The sequence below is a fragment of the Populus nigra genome, chromosome 15 (assembly GCF_951802175.1).
Source record: "Populus nigra chromosome 15, ddPopNigr1.1, whole genome shotgun sequence".
In the NCBI taxonomy this organism is placed as follows: Eukaryota; Viridiplantae; Streptophyta; class Magnoliopsida; order Malpighiales; family Salicaceae; genus Populus; species Populus nigra.
Genome location: NC_084866.1, coordinates 3960007 through 3977708, shown reverse-complemented (window position 1 = coordinate 3977708; position 17702 = coordinate 3960007).

Below are 17702 nucleotides of genomic sequence, written 5' to 3'. Positions count from 1 at the left end.
TTGCTGAATCAAACAAAGAGAACGCTATTATTATTATTATTATGTTTTCTTTAATTTTCAACAAAGGCGACGCTTGGATTACATTTAAGAGTAGTTTATACAATTCCTTGAGGCTAAGAATGATTTTGATATTATTTTTAATCCTAACACACTTTTATATAAAAACATACACACACACACACCACCCAACACTTACTAATAAAACTTCTTATTTGTAATTTATGCCTTTTCTTCGTTACAATTCCTTCCTTTTGATACCGATGAAGTGTGTATTTAGCTTGAAGCTATAGTGGTTTTTTTAAAAGATATAACTTTTTTAAAGTAGAAATCATACCTTTAAAAATTAAAAATATATGTTTTTTTAACGTGAACTTTACTAAAAAAAAACCAAAATCATCTCCAAACCAGTCACTCCCGAAAAGCAGCTCTAAATTGCGGTGGGCTCTAACCTATGGATCGATAACATTCAATGTATATTTGCTTTTGTGCTGTGTCATGAGGTTATTACACGCAAACTCATTTTACTATAAAGGAGATTTACTATTTCGCCCCCTCACATATAACTTTAGATTTTCGTATTACTATTTTGCGTTTTGATGGCAAAATCATTTAGCGGATATTAGTGTACCTACTAGTTATTGCAAAAGTAAACGGGACAAGTGGTTTTTTTTATTACACAGTATAATTACTTTATTATTCTTAAAAGCAAAAATACATTAAGTTTTAGTTAAGGGGCTTTTTAGTCTTTGATTAATTTTTAAAACGTTTAAGTTACCTTATTGCCTTTGGAATTTAAAAAGCTTTGCTTTTGATTGAAGGGTTTTTTTTAACTTTTATATTTGGTTATTTGATAATTATTGGATGTCATTAAAACAGATAAAAATATAATTATGTAAATAAGCAAAATAAAAATAAGAGCTAGAAGCAGGTGAACAGTGTCCAACAGGTTTGGATGGCGCATGCAGTGTTGTTTAGTAGCCAAAACCTTACTTCCATAACAGCATTGGAAGTATCCTGGCGTCCCCTCCATATAGAAGCGGCCCGTGTGACATAATTATTATTGATTTAATGCATGCAACTTTTTGTTTTTTTTTTTCTTTTCTCCTACTTGATTTTCATGCTAAACTTTAAGAAAATCAAATCAACTTCTAAAATTTGTTGTCTGAATATTTCATTCTTATTCTTTTTATCACAAGTTTTTTATTTAGAATAATTTATAAAATTAAGGGTTTTTTTTTTCAATTTCATCCCTAGTAGATTTTTTTCATATATCAGATTTAGTTTTTATTTTTTTATTAGCATTTGTTTTTATTTAAGATGGTTTTTGATTAATGTTTTTTACAATCTCATCCTTCTTGAGTTTTTTACCTATCGAATCTAATCTTTTTTTTATTTCTATTTTTTTTATCATGCAAGATTGATTTAGATTGATTTTTTTTATTATCTCATTCTCCAATATTTAACTGACCGGGTGTTTAACTTTTTAGTTATGTCTAAATTTATAATTTAATAAATTACAAGTTTAAAAAATTAATCTTGATTTATGAACTTGACACGAGTCCTTTTTTCAAGCTTTTTGTTTTCATCCTCCATAATGTGGTTATTTTTTCATTCACTCTCTATGAGAATATTTTTGGTTGTTTTGGAAATAACATGGATTACCTCGGGGTTTTTTTTTTGTCTTTCTTAAATTTAGTTTTTTTTTAAAAAAAAAACTTGGTTTTAAAATTAAACTAAATTAATTGATTTTATCCTTCAATATTTAATTCTTTAGTTTTTAGGCTGAGCCCAGGTTAATAATTCAACGGATTGCGGGTTTGAGAGTTTAACCTGGATTTACAAGGTTCACTCGATTTTGTTTAGGTTTTTTTTAAAAGCTTTTTTTTTTCAATTTCATCCTCTAACATTGTTTTTATTCGTTTTCTATGAGATTTATCTTTCTTTATAAAATAACAAGGGTTGCATTGAGTTTTTTTTTTCTGTCTTTGTTAAATTTAACTTTTTTAAAAGTAATCTTGTCTTTTTAATTAAGTTAATTTTTTTAATTTCATCATTTAACGTTTAATTAGTCGGATGTTGATTTTCTTAGTTTAGCTTAGATCTATAATTAAACAGGTTGCAGATTTGAGAGACATATCCAAATTTACGAGGTTCACTTAGAATTGCTTGACTTTTATCCTTTTTTGTAATTTTTTTTGTTTCATTCACCAACATTTTATTTTTTTAATTGTTTCTATGAGATTTTTCTGTGGTTTTAAAAGTAATAAGGATTAACTTAGATTTTTTTCAACCTTTATCAAATCTAGCTTTTTTAAAAAGAATTTTATTTTTTAATTAAATTAATTGCATGAGATATTTGTTTAATGATTTTTTTTGTTTGCTTTTCGAGTTAGTGCTCTGCAATATATATGACCTTTTTTAGTTATTAAATTTTTATTATTTCTTTTAAATCATTGATATTATATGAATATTCTTTTTTACAATTGAGAAAAATTAACCTAGTTGACAGCATAATCTAGTTTTTTTACCAATTCTATACTCTAGTAGTATTCTCAACCCGATTTTCATAGGCTAAGAGCAAGCTATCTTTTTCATACGGTAAAAGACATATTATTCACACAAAAATGCAGATAAGCTCATCTTACCTTAAAAACTTAAAATTAATAGATAAAAAGTCATTTTGGTGATTTTTTTTTTTGGCTTTCCATATAGATCTTCCTCCACAAGATGCACTTATTGGGGGTAGGGAATTCTAATGTCATTGTCATGCCCTTGAGGCTTGAATACATTTTTCCTACTTATTATTATTGGAAAAGGTACCTACTGGTTTTCGATATTTAAAGCCTGAGTAGGTCAATGAAAAACCAGATTTTCAAATTTTTCTTGAGGGTCCTTCAAGAAAAAAATAAAAATTGTGTTCGAGTGATCTCATGACTTGGTGAGGCCGAACCTCTTTGAATTCAATATGAACCCACTATAGTTTTTATTAGATTATTGATTTGTGTTACGCCGCGAGTCGGGTTAATATTTTTAAAATATAAAAGAAATGTTTAGATATTGTCAATGTTTTTTTTCTAACAAAAAAAATTTAAATTATATGAGAGTTGACTTGATGTAACCCGGTTGAATGTACGGATCCAAAAGTAATTTCATACTTGTAAGCGCATAGTTTGACTAAGAATATTTAAAATGATATATTTTTTTTAATATTAAAATAACAATATATTGAATTTACTTTAATCGACTTAGGTTAACATGTTAAATTTGTGACCGGGGTTATGAGATTATGATAACCTCTTAGAAAGCAAATCAAAATAAATCATGAAGCCTAATTCTCAATCAAATCAATGTTAAAGGAAAAAATTAAAAAGAAAATTAATTAAAAAAAAAACTAAAAAAATGACCCGAGTTAATTAGTCAAACTCGTGACTTGGGTCATAAGACCGAGATAACTTCATGGAAAACAAATCAATTAAAAATAAATCAATTAAAAAAGAACATAAAAAATTATCAGAATCAATCCATAAAACCCATGACTCGAGTCATCAAACTGAGATAACCTCATAAAAAAAAATATAAAAAAATGACCTGATTTAACCTTGGTTAATCTACTAAATCTGGGATTTTGGTCATGACATTAAAATAACCCTACAAAGAGAAAATCAAAACATATTATGAAACTCAATTTTTAATTGCTCATGTAGGATCCAATATTGAATGATGAAATCAGTAAAAATTTTAATTGAAAAAATGACATAAAAAATAAGTCAAATGAATCCGGATTAACTTGTTAACCATTATTCATGGGCTTACAATGTTGATGGGGATGACCCAATAAAAATAAAATTCAATGTTGAAGGACTAATGAACTAGAGAAAACCTCTTAAAAACAAATAAAAAAACAACATGATTTAACGATGGTTAAAATACCAAAACCGACGACATTCATCATGAGACCAAGATATCTCTATAGAAAGTAAATCAAAATAAATTATGAAATTCAATTTTGAACTGACCCAATGTTTAATAATTAAATTGGAGAAAAGATCAGTTAAAAATAAAACACAAAAATAACCCGAGTCTACTTGAATTAACCCTTTAAGCATTATTTTCGAGTCATGAGACCAAAATAACATAATAGTAAATAAACAAAACAAATCATGAAGTCTAATTCTCAATCAACCTAATATTAAAGGATAAAATTAAAAAATAAATAATTAAAAAAAAACCCGAATCAACTTGCTAAACTAACGATCTGTGTTATGAAAGTGTGATAACTCATTAAAAAACAAATCTAATATTAAAAAATAAATTAAAAAAATAATGATTGAAAAAAAGAGAGGATATTCAATGAATAATATTTTAATGTCCTCTTTTAATTTATAGTTAGTTAATTAAAAAAAAAGTAAAATACTATATATCATTAAACAAAACATTCGACTTGAACAGAGGCTTTTTGTTGGCATTGGTAAGTCATGCACCGGTTTCTATGGCGTTGTTCCCTATAGACTATAATCAAAAAGTAGTATTCTTTTTCGAGTCAAACTTGAATATATTTTTTATAAAATATGAATAGATTTATCAAACATAAAATATAAAATATGTTCGAAAGACAAAAAAAATAATTATATTTACGTTGAAATCAAACAAAAAAAGTTGTTATAATAATTGAAAATTAATATAATGCACAATGTGTATGTTACTATTGTCAATTCAACAAGAGGTTGCCATTAATTACTTATTTGAAATTGACTTTCATCCATGGAAGATCCCTCCTTTCATTTTAGACTAGTTAATAAATCTTGAATTTCCCAGAAGCTCAATTGACTGAAGAGGTCAAAAGCACAAATTAGTCTACACAATAAATAAATAAATAAAGTATATAATATCTAAATCATATTACCCACATTTGTCGTGAGAATACCTATGTTTGTTCAACCGTAGGACTCTTTTTTGTGATAATAACTTGATCCCTTTGACTATCTTCTTGACGATGAAGAAGAGGCGTGAAAATGTTTTTTTTTATTATATTTTAATTGAAATTTTATATTTATCAAATTTAATCTTTATTTTTTTTTATTTATTTTATTTGAAATAATTTAGAAAATTATAATTATAATATTTTAATTTCATCATCTTTTAATTTTTTTTATTCGTTAGATTTGATCTCTATTATTTTGATTATTATTTATTTTATTTGAGATAATTTATGAAATTATATATTTTTTTTCAATTTCATTCTGATTCAACTTTTTAATTTGTAAGATTTGTTTCTTATTATTTTAATAAACTTGAAAAAAATAAAATATTAATAAGTTATTTTTCAACTCATTTTGATAACATAACCGAACACTGAAAAATATTTTTCAATTTATTTTTCATGATATTACCAAACATCAAAAAATAATTCACTTTCTTGAAAATTACTTTCCCTACAAAATATACTTTTCAGTAAATAAACGAGACTTAAATAAAAAAATGATATTTTCAAACTTGTCTTGAGTTCATGGCGGAAGCCCTTTGAATGCCAAGTTGAGCCCATTATAACTTGGGCCTTCTCATTATGATCCAATGATGAAACTGTGGACATAAGTTTATAATATGGCATTCGGTTTCTAGTTCCAACCTTTCCGTCAGTTTGCCCGCACTCTACAGGACAGCTGGATCCAAAATATTTGTAACACCAAAAAAAAAAAATGTGTATTCAATATTTTTAAGTATATTTTGTTTTATTTATGAATTAAAAGGTTTATACATATATTTAATTAAATAAATTAACAATGAGATTTACCCATAAATATTAAAAAATATTAATATTAACTAAAGACTAAGTTAAAAAATTATGAAATATATACATATTATGATATTTAATTTTATATTATTGAGATCTTTCCAAAAAAATTATATTTTACATGTGGTCCTCCTCCTTTTTTTGTGGAAAATTACATCAAACTTTTTATAGTTTGATTGTTTTTTGTTTTTAACTTTTGTTTGAAAAATTACATTTTAAATCCTATACTTTAATAACTTTATAATGCTTTACTTCCTTAAAAAAATCAACAAAAAATGCTAGATTATTTACAATATTGTTATTATATTTTATTTAATGACTAAAAAACCCTTACAATATTAATATTGTAATTTTACTATTAAACTAAAAAAAACCCTACTCACCATGGCTAACTTATTTCTTTTCCTCTTGTTTTTCAATTTTCAATCTTCAGCAAGCTCACAAGAAATAAGTGACGCCATTATTGTTTTAATTTTTTTTCTTCCTTTTTCTTTTCAATAGCACAAAAAGCTTTGTCCATAAGAACAAGCATCATCCAATAGTTCTTTGGAATTCAAGTGAATAAGAAGTTTGTGAAGAGAAGGCAAGAATGCTTGCTAGGAAAGTTCCCATCTCCTAGCCATGCCTTGAAAATCAAGCACAAGAGATGCACGATCAAAATACGCAAAATCGGCAATTGAATCAATGCCCTCCAAAATCCACCTTGCATAATTAATAATAATAAAAAAAAAAGTTTGAAAATTTCGAAGTTCCAATCAAGATTTCAGCTCCACCTTTCTTTGAAAAATCAAGTTCCAATTGAAAATTTCAAATTTCTAGAGGAATTACACAATGATTGTGAAAGAGATATTAATGAACACCTTAAAGTGTCCGGGATCAAAATCAAGACAAAAAATTCAAACATAGAGCAACCAAATGTCGATGATCCAAAAAAATTCAATTGTGTGTTTGTGAAGAAGGAGAGAAGAAATCATACAAAGGGAGAATCCAAATCTGTGTACATTGGATTGACATATAGGTTGGACATTTGTGTTGTTTTATTATATATGAGAGTAAATTTATTATTTTATTTATTGAGAATGGAAAGTGTAATTTTTTAAAAGACATAAGTAAATTAAAAAAACAATCAAATTATAGGAAGATCAATATAATTATTTATTTATAAAAAAAAACATATAAATCATTATTTACTATCCGAATTCCAACCACTAAAAAGGTTGTTAGAAAATTAGGTCGGCTTTTTGGATAGAAAACGCTATTTTTCACTAAAAACACTTTATAAGCATCCTTAAAACATTAATAAACCAATCTATCTATTGAAAAAAAACTATATTGGTCCAAAACACAAAATTAAACCAGAAACAAATCTTTCTCAACTCTGATCTACTTTTTTCGGCAAGACGAGGGCTCAAAAATACCTCAATGAAACTTTTCTTCTCAAATAAAACTTTGTTGATACCAAAATTAACATTTGTTTTATCTGTGAAATGTGGTCAACCAATAACTTTCCTCTTCATTCGTAATTTTTCGACGACTTTCTCAATCCTCTCTTAAATCAATAGATTGAAAAATTAATAAAATAAAGTTTTGGATTAAAATTAAAATTCCTAAAACTAAGGGATGGTAAAAGGAAAAAGGAAAATAGGTGAATCAATAAGTACTTTTTCATGCATATTTGGGATTGGCTACGCAATTTTCTTCTATTTATCAAATTTGACCATTATTCTTTTAATTCTTATTTGTTTTGCATTTAATCTCTTTCTGATTGGATTTTATTTTTTAATTTAATCCCTAATTATTTGATTTCAATTCTTTCTTTTGTTGAATTTGATTCTTTTTCTAATGATTGCAATTCCTTTTATTTTGAGTTCTCTTTTTTATTAATTGTTTTGTGGCAATTTTATCTCTCACTGTTTAATTTCATTGAATTTTCGTATCATACTTGATGCTCATTTTTTTTTATCATATTTTTAAAACTCGGATCGAGAGTCGACTATTGTCATGTTCTAGGTCACAAGTTGGGTTGAATAATCGGGGTTACTGAGGTCAATCAAATCTTTTATTGTGCAGGATGTACAAATGACATTATTTTGATAAAAAAAAATAATGGCAAAAAAATAATCATTGGGTGTTGACATGAATTTCTGCTAGCTAATTGTTTGATTTTTTATCCAGCTAGAAAGTAAAAATGGTATTATTTTGATTAAAAAAAATAATGGAGAAAAAAAATCATTCTCTAGATTTTTTTTTTATTGTTTTCTTGGTTTTTTTAATTTCATTTCTTTTTTGTCCAGATTTATTTCTCATTTTTTTTTCTTAATTTATTTTTGATTTCAATTTTGTCCCTCGACATTTTATTTCATTTTTTTTTATCCAATTCTGGTTATCATTTTTTTAATTGCTCCTTTTTTATCCTTTTTCTATAATTTTATTTTTTGATTAAATCCCTCATTATTATTTTTTTCATTAGTTTTTATACCAAATTTGGTTCTCATTGTTTTGATTGCTATTTATTTTCTTTTGTGTTTTTTGATGGTTAAGAATTTTGTTCAAGATTTGTTTTTGATCTTCTGTATGGTCATCTTGGTTTCATGACCAAAGTTGTTGGTTTGGAAGATTAACCCAATTTAACTGTATTTTTTTTATTTTGTCATTTGACTTTAGTCTATTGGACGTTAAGCTTTCTATTTCTTTTCTCTAGGGTTATCCTGGATCGTGGGTTATCAACATATCCAGATTCACCCAAGTTATCACCATTTGCATATCTTTTTTTTGTTAGAAAAAAATTGACTCGCCCTGCGACGTAGCTCACACAAAAAAATCTACTATTACTACTATTTAAGGAGCCTTGCACTATCTTTTTCTTTTTTTCTCCTTGAACAAAAATCACCTAGAAATTCTTGGCATGCTCAAAGGGGAAACTTGAATTTAAAACGTGGACTAATAGTATATAAAGTATATAACATTGTCAGCAATCACCCAAATATTCAACAAATTAATGCAATAGCTTATTTCAAATTGATTGTGATCATTGAAAGAAAATCATTTATTTTCTTATATATTAATAATATGCATCAATTTTCTATTAATCAAAGAAGAATTTATTTTCTAATAGCCTTGGTACTCGCACTTTGCTGCTAGGATGGATTATTTTTTGTGCAAAATAATGTTCAGGTTCTGAAATGAAATAAAAAAAAGACATAAAAAATTAACTGGTTATGAAAAACTTGTAACCACGCAAATTAGCCAACCCGAGATATCAAGTCAAAATTGTAGCTTAGATCATGTGATTGAGATAACACAATAAAAAAAAAATAAAGAGAATTATAAAGCTTCTTTTCTAAGAACAAATCATGTTAACTTTTCAAATCTGTGACCCAAGTCATTAGATCTAAAGCATCTAATCTAGAAAAACCATGAAATTTAATTCTTAATCATATATTGAATGATGAAATTGAAAAAAGACTTTCAATTATACAAAAGAGTTTTAAAAATAGTAATTAAAAAAATAACGATCTAAATTAAAATACAAGATAAATTCTATATTTAATTAAAGGGTAAATTGAAAAAACAAATAGCGAAAGAACAAAAAAAAAATAGAAATCAAAACAATAAGGACCAAATTGTAAAACATAATACCATTAATTTGAATTGAAGGATGAAATTAAAAACTAATAAATCTTTTACAAAAAGCCAAGGAAAAAAATTAGAAATCCAAAGAATGAGGACCAAATTCAAAAATATAATATTTGGTAAAATGGGATTCAAAGATGACATGAAAAACAAATAAAACATCTAAAAAAAAGCTAAGACTAAAAATGAGAAATCAAAAGAATAGGGACTAAATTTGAAATACCAATAATCAAGAGGGTCATGCTATAATTTTCGAGGGAGTAGAGAGAGAAGAAGGAAAAAAAGAAAAAAACATCCCATTAACGACAAACTAGAAAACCATTGGAGACACGCGTTGCACTAACAAAAAGAGGACACCACAACATTTCTAAGAACACGATATAAGGGCAATTTTGGATGCTGGGAGGCACTACACGCACTGTTCAAATTGCCCCTCAACATAAATCATAATAACAAAAAAACCATTGTGAAAATACAAAAACACCCCTTGACTTTTTTCTTCTAATGATATTCTAGTCATTTCACTATGCAATCAAAATGAGAAAATACTTATTTATCCCTTGGTCAATTTAGGAATGACAAATGAGCCATGTGAAGAACTTTAATATTTTTGGAAGCGAATGCAAAGTTATTTGAGTAGAGATTGTTCTAGTGAATAATGCCACTGGGCCTGGAGCTATAGTAATTTTTCAAGGACAATTCTTGGCTCCCTCTCGTTCGTAGTGTGTGTGTGCGCGTGCGCGCGCGCGCGCGTGTGTGTAGAGAGAGAGAGGGAGGTGGGGGGGAAGGGGGAGAAAAAAGTGTAAATAAAACTTAAATTATTTGATTCTTCTCTTACCTTTTTACTTTGTTTATTATTTGATTGTGTTAGTGTGGTTGCTTTTGGTTGTCTAAAAAGGGTTAAATGGTGTTTTATTCTGTGTTTCGTTTAAAAAAACCCAAAACAATTATGTCAAATTCATGACTCGAGTCATGAGACTATAACAACCCCATATAAGACAAATGTAAATAAATTATGAAGTCTAATTCTCAATCAACCTAATGTTGAAGGATGAAATTAAAAAAAATTAAAAAAATAACAAAAAAAGATCCTCGAATGAACCCATGTTAACCTGTCAAACCCATGACACAGGTCATGAGACTGGAATAACTCCATAGAATGAAAATCAAAACAAATTATGAAGCACAAGTCCTAGTAAATCCATTATTGAATAATGAAATTGAAAAAAAAATCAATCTAAAAAAAGACACAATAAAATGACCCGATCCTACTCGGGTTAACCCATAAAACTCATGACCATTGTCATGAGAATCAAATAACCTTATAGAAAACAAACCAAAACAAATCAGAAAGTTTAATTCTTAATCAATCCAATGTTGAATGATGAAATTGAGAAAAAAATAAAAATTAAAAATTAAAAGAAAAAAATTCGAGTCAACCATGTAAACCCGCCAAACCCGCGACATGAGTTATGAGACCGAGATAACCACATAGAAAACAAACTACAACAAATCTTAAAGTTCAATCTCCAATCAAACATACTATTTTAATGACATTATAGTAAAAAACATTCACTTAAAAGAATTGAACTGTGTTTATTAGATAACATTATAGATAATCATTGGATATCATATTTTTCAGTTTAAATACTTGTATGCATGTTTTGATTGAAAAGTATAAGAGAACATCTAGAATTTAATTAAGATTCATGTATAATAGGTATAAGAAAATATGGAACATATCTTTTTCAATAATTCCACTTGTACATTACCCCAATTAACAAACCACTAACTCGAGCCTTATCACCTATATCTAAAGGTCAAGAAATAAAGTGTGATATAAACTTAAAAATGAAAAATCTCGACTTGTCTTTGTGTTAAAACTATCATATGACAACTAAATCACTAATTATGAAGCTCTAATAATTACATATTGGAATGACCAAAATTAAACGTACTACAAAACAAAATGCACTAATTAAATGGATTAAATTATGATAAGAAAAAGATGAAGGATAACTTCTTACTTTTTAGATATACTCAAACATTGTGCCAACAACTTTAGTCATTAAGACAAAGTCAAAGTCTGTTGATGAATATACTGATGACTTTTATCAACTAGTGGTTAGGGAATTATCTGGAAAAAATAGAGGAATAGCTAGTGGCCAAGTACCAGAGTGGATTAAGACAACTCATTCAAGACTTACTTTGCTTACAATCTTTGTGGATGGTCTTATAAACCTATTAGATGAATCTAACTATGGAGAAATAGCAGGCTAGGGGAGCTAAAAGAGGCATTTAAACTTACCAATATACTAAGGGGTATTTACCAGTAATCAAAGAATGACCACTCAGCTTAAACTCGCTCGTCAATAAACCATAGATCGAGGTTCTAGTTCTAGTTATAAAATTTGATGTTACAGGTGTGGTTAGAAGGGATATTGACTAAAAAGTCATCTAGGTAATAATATATTGATAAAAAGGTCTATGAAGAAGAATGAAGTTATAAGAGATCTTACCTATGATTATTCAAATAATAATAAAGAGATTTTGTATGAAGATGGAATGGTGGTGTTATCTTAGTCATCCAAAATAGTTTGTTGACTTCAAAAGGTGATTTATATGAAAACTAGCTATATACTAGCCTTTTCTATTTGACGTACTCCATTAAAGATAAAGTGTGCATCATAATCATCGATGGTGGTAAATCATGGTTGGATAAAAGTCAATTTATCTGTAAGCCAAGTCAATTTTGAGAAAGTGGTATTGATATAGGTGGTAAAGAAGTTATAACTTAAAATCAACAACCACCTTAAGCCTTATAAATTGACTTGGTTGAAGTAAGACAATAAGGTAATCATGGATAAACTGTCTTATTCAGTTTTTATAGGGAAAATAAATATTATGATGGTGTTTTATACAATATAGTATATATAGACATGTGTTATATATTATTAGACATATCTTGGCAATATGATATGAATATAATGCATGACAAGCAATGCAACACGTACACCCTTGGTATAAAAGGAAACATGTGGTATTGACGTCTAAAAGAGAGAAAGTAGTGGCTAAAACTGAACTATGAAAAGGTAAGAATTTGTTGCAATGATAAGTAATAGAGTTATTAAAGAAGGGGTATATTTTAGAGAATATGAGTCCATGTATAACTTCATGCCCTATGATCCTGAAAAAGCATGGCACACGGTGCATTTAAATGGATAATAAAGTCATTAACTAAATTATTATAAACTATAGGTACCCTATATCATGGTTGGATGATATATTGAATTAGATAATCAATTATAAGGTTTTCTCCAAAATCAATCTTAAAAGAGCTACCATTAACTTAAGATGAAATTTAAGACACAACATAGATTATATGAGTGGATGATGATGTCACTTGGACTTTCTAATATATCTAGTACCTTCATGAGGTTTATACACCAGGTTTTCAAGCCATTAATGAGCATGTTTGTAGTGGTCTACTATCATAATATCCTAATTTATAACCTATTTATAAAGTCGTACTTGGAGTGATTACGGGTTATCTTGATACATTAAGGTATGTGCATTTATTTGTAAATCATAAAAAATGCATGCTCTACTAATATTATTACTTTTCTAGGATTATATATATATATATATATATATATACATGGTGTGTAGTCCAAGATAGCATCAATGATGGAGTGGTCCACTCCCAAAAGCATTCATAATGTTAGGAGCTTCCATGGGCTAGCAATTTTTTATAGGTGATTTATCCACAATTTCACTACACTGGTTACACTCATTATAGAGTGCTTTGAAAGACTTATTTTTTAGTGGATAGAAAAAGCATAAGCCAACTTCTTATTGGTGAAGCAAAAGATGACAAAAATTTATGTACTCGCCCACTTGACTTTAACAAGCTATTTGAGGTGAATTGTGATGCCTCATGTTTAGGGACTAAAGGCTTCTTAGTCAAGATAGGTACCTCATTGTATTTTTAGTGAGAAGCTAATAAGATTTAGGAAGAACTATTGCATATATGACTTAAGTCATCATTCAAACAGTAAAATTTTATACTCATCACTAATCATAATGCATTAAAGTACATCAATAGACAATAGAAGTTGAGTCATTGGTATGCCAAATGATTTTCCTTCCTCTAGGAGATCACCTTCTTTTAAGGCACTAATTGGTATTCTCTATAAGATAACTAATATATTAAGTATACATATTGTTCTTCTCAAAACTACATGCACTAAGGTGGTAAGTTTTGTTGACACTTTTAGGAGTTTTACACAAGAGACTCATCCTTTAGACATATTTATTATAAGCTAGTTAATGGTGGTAAGAGAGGTGATTATATATTTGTTAATAGGTATTTATTTCATGGTATATAGTTGTGTATTCCTGATTGTTCCTGACAAGAAAATATTATTCATTAGCTGCATTTTGAGGGTTATTTCAGGCTTGAAAAGACACTAGTGTTGGTTTAATGGTTTCATTAGATATTTATTAGCCTAAACTATCAGTTTAATATTAGGATTTATGAAAATATATGTCACCTACCAGTGTGCAAATGGATCTTTAACCAATACTGGTTTATACGCTTCTTTTCTTATACCATATGGTTCTTGGTTAGATGTTAATATGGATTTTGGTTTAGACTTACCTTACACCTCTCAGGCTATGAACACAATTCTTGTGATGGTTGAAATGTTCTCTAAGATGGCCCACTTTATTGCTTATAGGAAGACCATGAATGATTCTTAGATTGTTCATCTTTACTTCAAGAAAGTGGTTCATTTATATAAGATCCCTAGATTTGTTACCTTTTACCATGATACCAAGTTCATGAATAACATTTGGAAGAGCCTGTGGGGTAAGTTAGGAACTCAGTTGAACTTTAATAGTGTGCTTGTCATTCTCAAACCAATGGACAAATAAAAATGATGAATCATAGGTTAGCGAATCTATTATGAAGCTTAACAAGAAATAAGTCGAATAAATAGAATTTAGCCTTGCATTAAAATGTGTTTGCCTTTAATGGGTTAAGGAACCAGAATAATTAGTCGAGTCCTTTCAAAATTGTTTATTTATATAATCCATCATATATGCTTGAGTTGACATATGTTCCTAATGTTGGACTTAAAAGTATTCAAGATGAAGATATAGAAAAATAACTTAATGTGCATGATCAAGTCAAGAAATAATTTTTTATAATAATGTCAAATATAAGACCCGAAAAGATAGCCAACAAAAAAAAAGTCACTATGAAGTTTGGTGACTTGGTATGGGTAAGGCTTACTTATGATGGGTATCACATGTATGAGTATAATAAGCGTTGAGAGAGAAAGATTTGTTTTTATAAGGTGCTATAAACGATAATGCCTATCGACTTCATATTCCTAGCCATTTAAAGACTTGTGTTGTTTTAATGTTCAATTCATCATATATCTTCTTGCCTATTGGATGACCAAAACTCAAGGACGAATTCTCTCCACCACGCGAAGACTAATGCATAACGTCATAATTAATTGGATGCATATTTATTATATTTGGAATGCATGGAAAGCTTGGCAAATACATTTTACACTAGATGAATAGGTTAAAGTCTAAGAATAGGTTTGATCATGCCAAACGACCTATTTGATTAAAATGGATATAGCTTCTGATATGATAGTTGGGCCAAGCTCAAATTTTTCTAAGTGATTCCACAAGCCAAATTCTATAATAAGTCAACTCGCTATAATCAATTGAGGTTGGTTTTAAATTAGGCTAAATGATGTTATTTTTATCAGTTTTAACATTTTCCTGTTTGATTTTGGATTTTCAGCCTTAATTTTGGAATTTATTTTTATTTATCCTATTTTTTTAGGAATTATATTTTTTCTTCATTGTAAAGGTCGATCTCAAACCAATATAAAATGTTGTACTTTTTTTTAAAAGGAGACTATTATAGAGAAAAAATTCAGTATTAAAATACAATTAGAGTTCTTGTTATTGAGTTATTTTTAAAAGACTTTTGTCTTCTTTGTGTTTTTCTTTCTATCTATTTAGATTCGGTTATGTCAACATAGCTAGCTTGGTATTAACATTGAAATGTTGCAATTTGATGCTCCATTTACCACGACGACTAAAAAATTAATATGGTTTGATGGAACTTAATTATAAAGTATAATGACAATTATGAAATTAGAAAGACTAAAATGACTATATTCCGAGATGATATACTAGAACGTAGTATGTTTATCAACTAACATTTATTCTAGTTGAGAAAAAATCAAATTGTTTAGCGATTGACTTGGTCAACTTAGCAGATACAAAGACGACCTCAATAACTAGTAAAAATATAGTTTGACTAAAAAAATTTAAGATAATTTAAAAAAAAAATATTGAGATGATGACATATTGAATTGACTCGGATTAATTCGAGTTACTTTGCTAAATTTATAACCATGATCATAAGACCATAATAACTTCTCAAAAATCAAATTGATACAAATTATGAAGTCTAATTCCTAATTAACCAAGTATTGAATAATGAAATAATAAAAATTAAAAAAAAAACCCAAGTCAACTTGGGTTAACCTGCTAAACCTGCAACTCAGGTCATAAGATCGGGATAACCTTATAAAAATCAAATGAAAATAAATTATGACACACAATTTCCATTTAACCCTATGTTAAAGGATGAGATTTGAAAAAAAAAAATCAATTAGAAAAGAACATTATTCTGGTCTCATAGCTCGAGTCTTTTTTATATTCTTTTTTTTAAAGCAAATAAAAAAAGATTATAAAGTGCAATTACAAATCAGCCCAATGTTAAAGGATAAAATAAAAATATATATATTAAAAAAATGATTAAAAACAATTATTTAAGTGAACCCAAGTTAACGCGTCAAACTTGTAACTCAGGTCATAAGACTACGATAACATCATAAGAAACAAATCAAAATAAATCATAAAGCCTAATTTTTAATTAATAAAATGTTAAAAGATAAAATTTTTTCTTTAAAAAAAGTCAATAAAAAATAGAAAAAATAAATCAACCAATTTAACTCATTAAACTTGTGACTCGAGTCATGAGATTGAGATAATATTATAAAAAATAAATCAAAATAAATCAATCAAATATTAAGAACGAAATCATTTTTTTAAAAAAATTATATAGATTAAAAAAACTAAAAAAAAAAACTAAACACTATTAAAATAAATAATGCTTTGTAGGTGGTGCTTTGTAAATTCTCTTGTCGAAATCCAACGAGCTAATGTATTTACATAGTACTAAAATCTAGATTAACATGGACATTGACACGAGGGGAATCTTGATGTCCATTCTCCCACGACAATTCAGAATCAATATAGTTCGATTAAACTTAATTAAAAGCCAAAATCGCAACTATCAAATTATAAGGATTAAATTAGCAACATATAAAGTTGGAGGAGTAGAGTGTTGTTTAGCTTTAAAAATGGTATCTGGCGATTCCGGCACCCCTCCTCTCTCTCCCGAGCTCATAATCTAATGTATGGATAGATGATAACTGGGATGGGAAGAGAAAGGGCAATGTTCCACCGTCATAATGTAAAGCATTCTTCCATTTAAAGTAAATGCTACATGTATTTTTGGTTGGAGGTTGAATCCATTCTACCAAAACCAGATGTAGGTCTGCTGTGCGAGGTGTGTTTGGTAGTATGATAGTGATTGTTTTTAAAAATAATTTTTACTCGAAAATATATTAAAAGAATATTTATTTTTTAATTTTAAAAAATTATTTTTAATATTAATACATTAAAATAATATGTAAATACTAAAAAAAATTAATTTAAAGTAAAAAAAATTAATTTTTTAAAATAATTTTTTAAAGGTAAAACAAAGCTTTATAAATGATGAAAGGGGAGCGAGAACCACTATCATTGACAACATGATTCAATAATGGCTCATTCATTGTGATGGTCCCACCTTCACAATCAACCCTACAATGATCAAAATAGGAGTGGTCTTGCCTTGACACGAGTTGGAACGACACCGTTAAAACGCATATTATTAGGTTAGAAATTATTCAGCTCCCTACAACATTAAAAACCACAGCTAAATCGGGTAAACAAGTGGTTGAAATGTTATTGCAAAGAATACAATGAGCAAGTCCGCAGTCACTTCTATACCTTTGAAATGCCCCTCGTAAAGTGCTTTTGCAGCCATTTTCTTCACTTATCCGCCATTAAATTACTGATTAATTGCTCTAAACAACATGGGATTCCTGTTTGCGTAATGATGAGAAGCCCATTA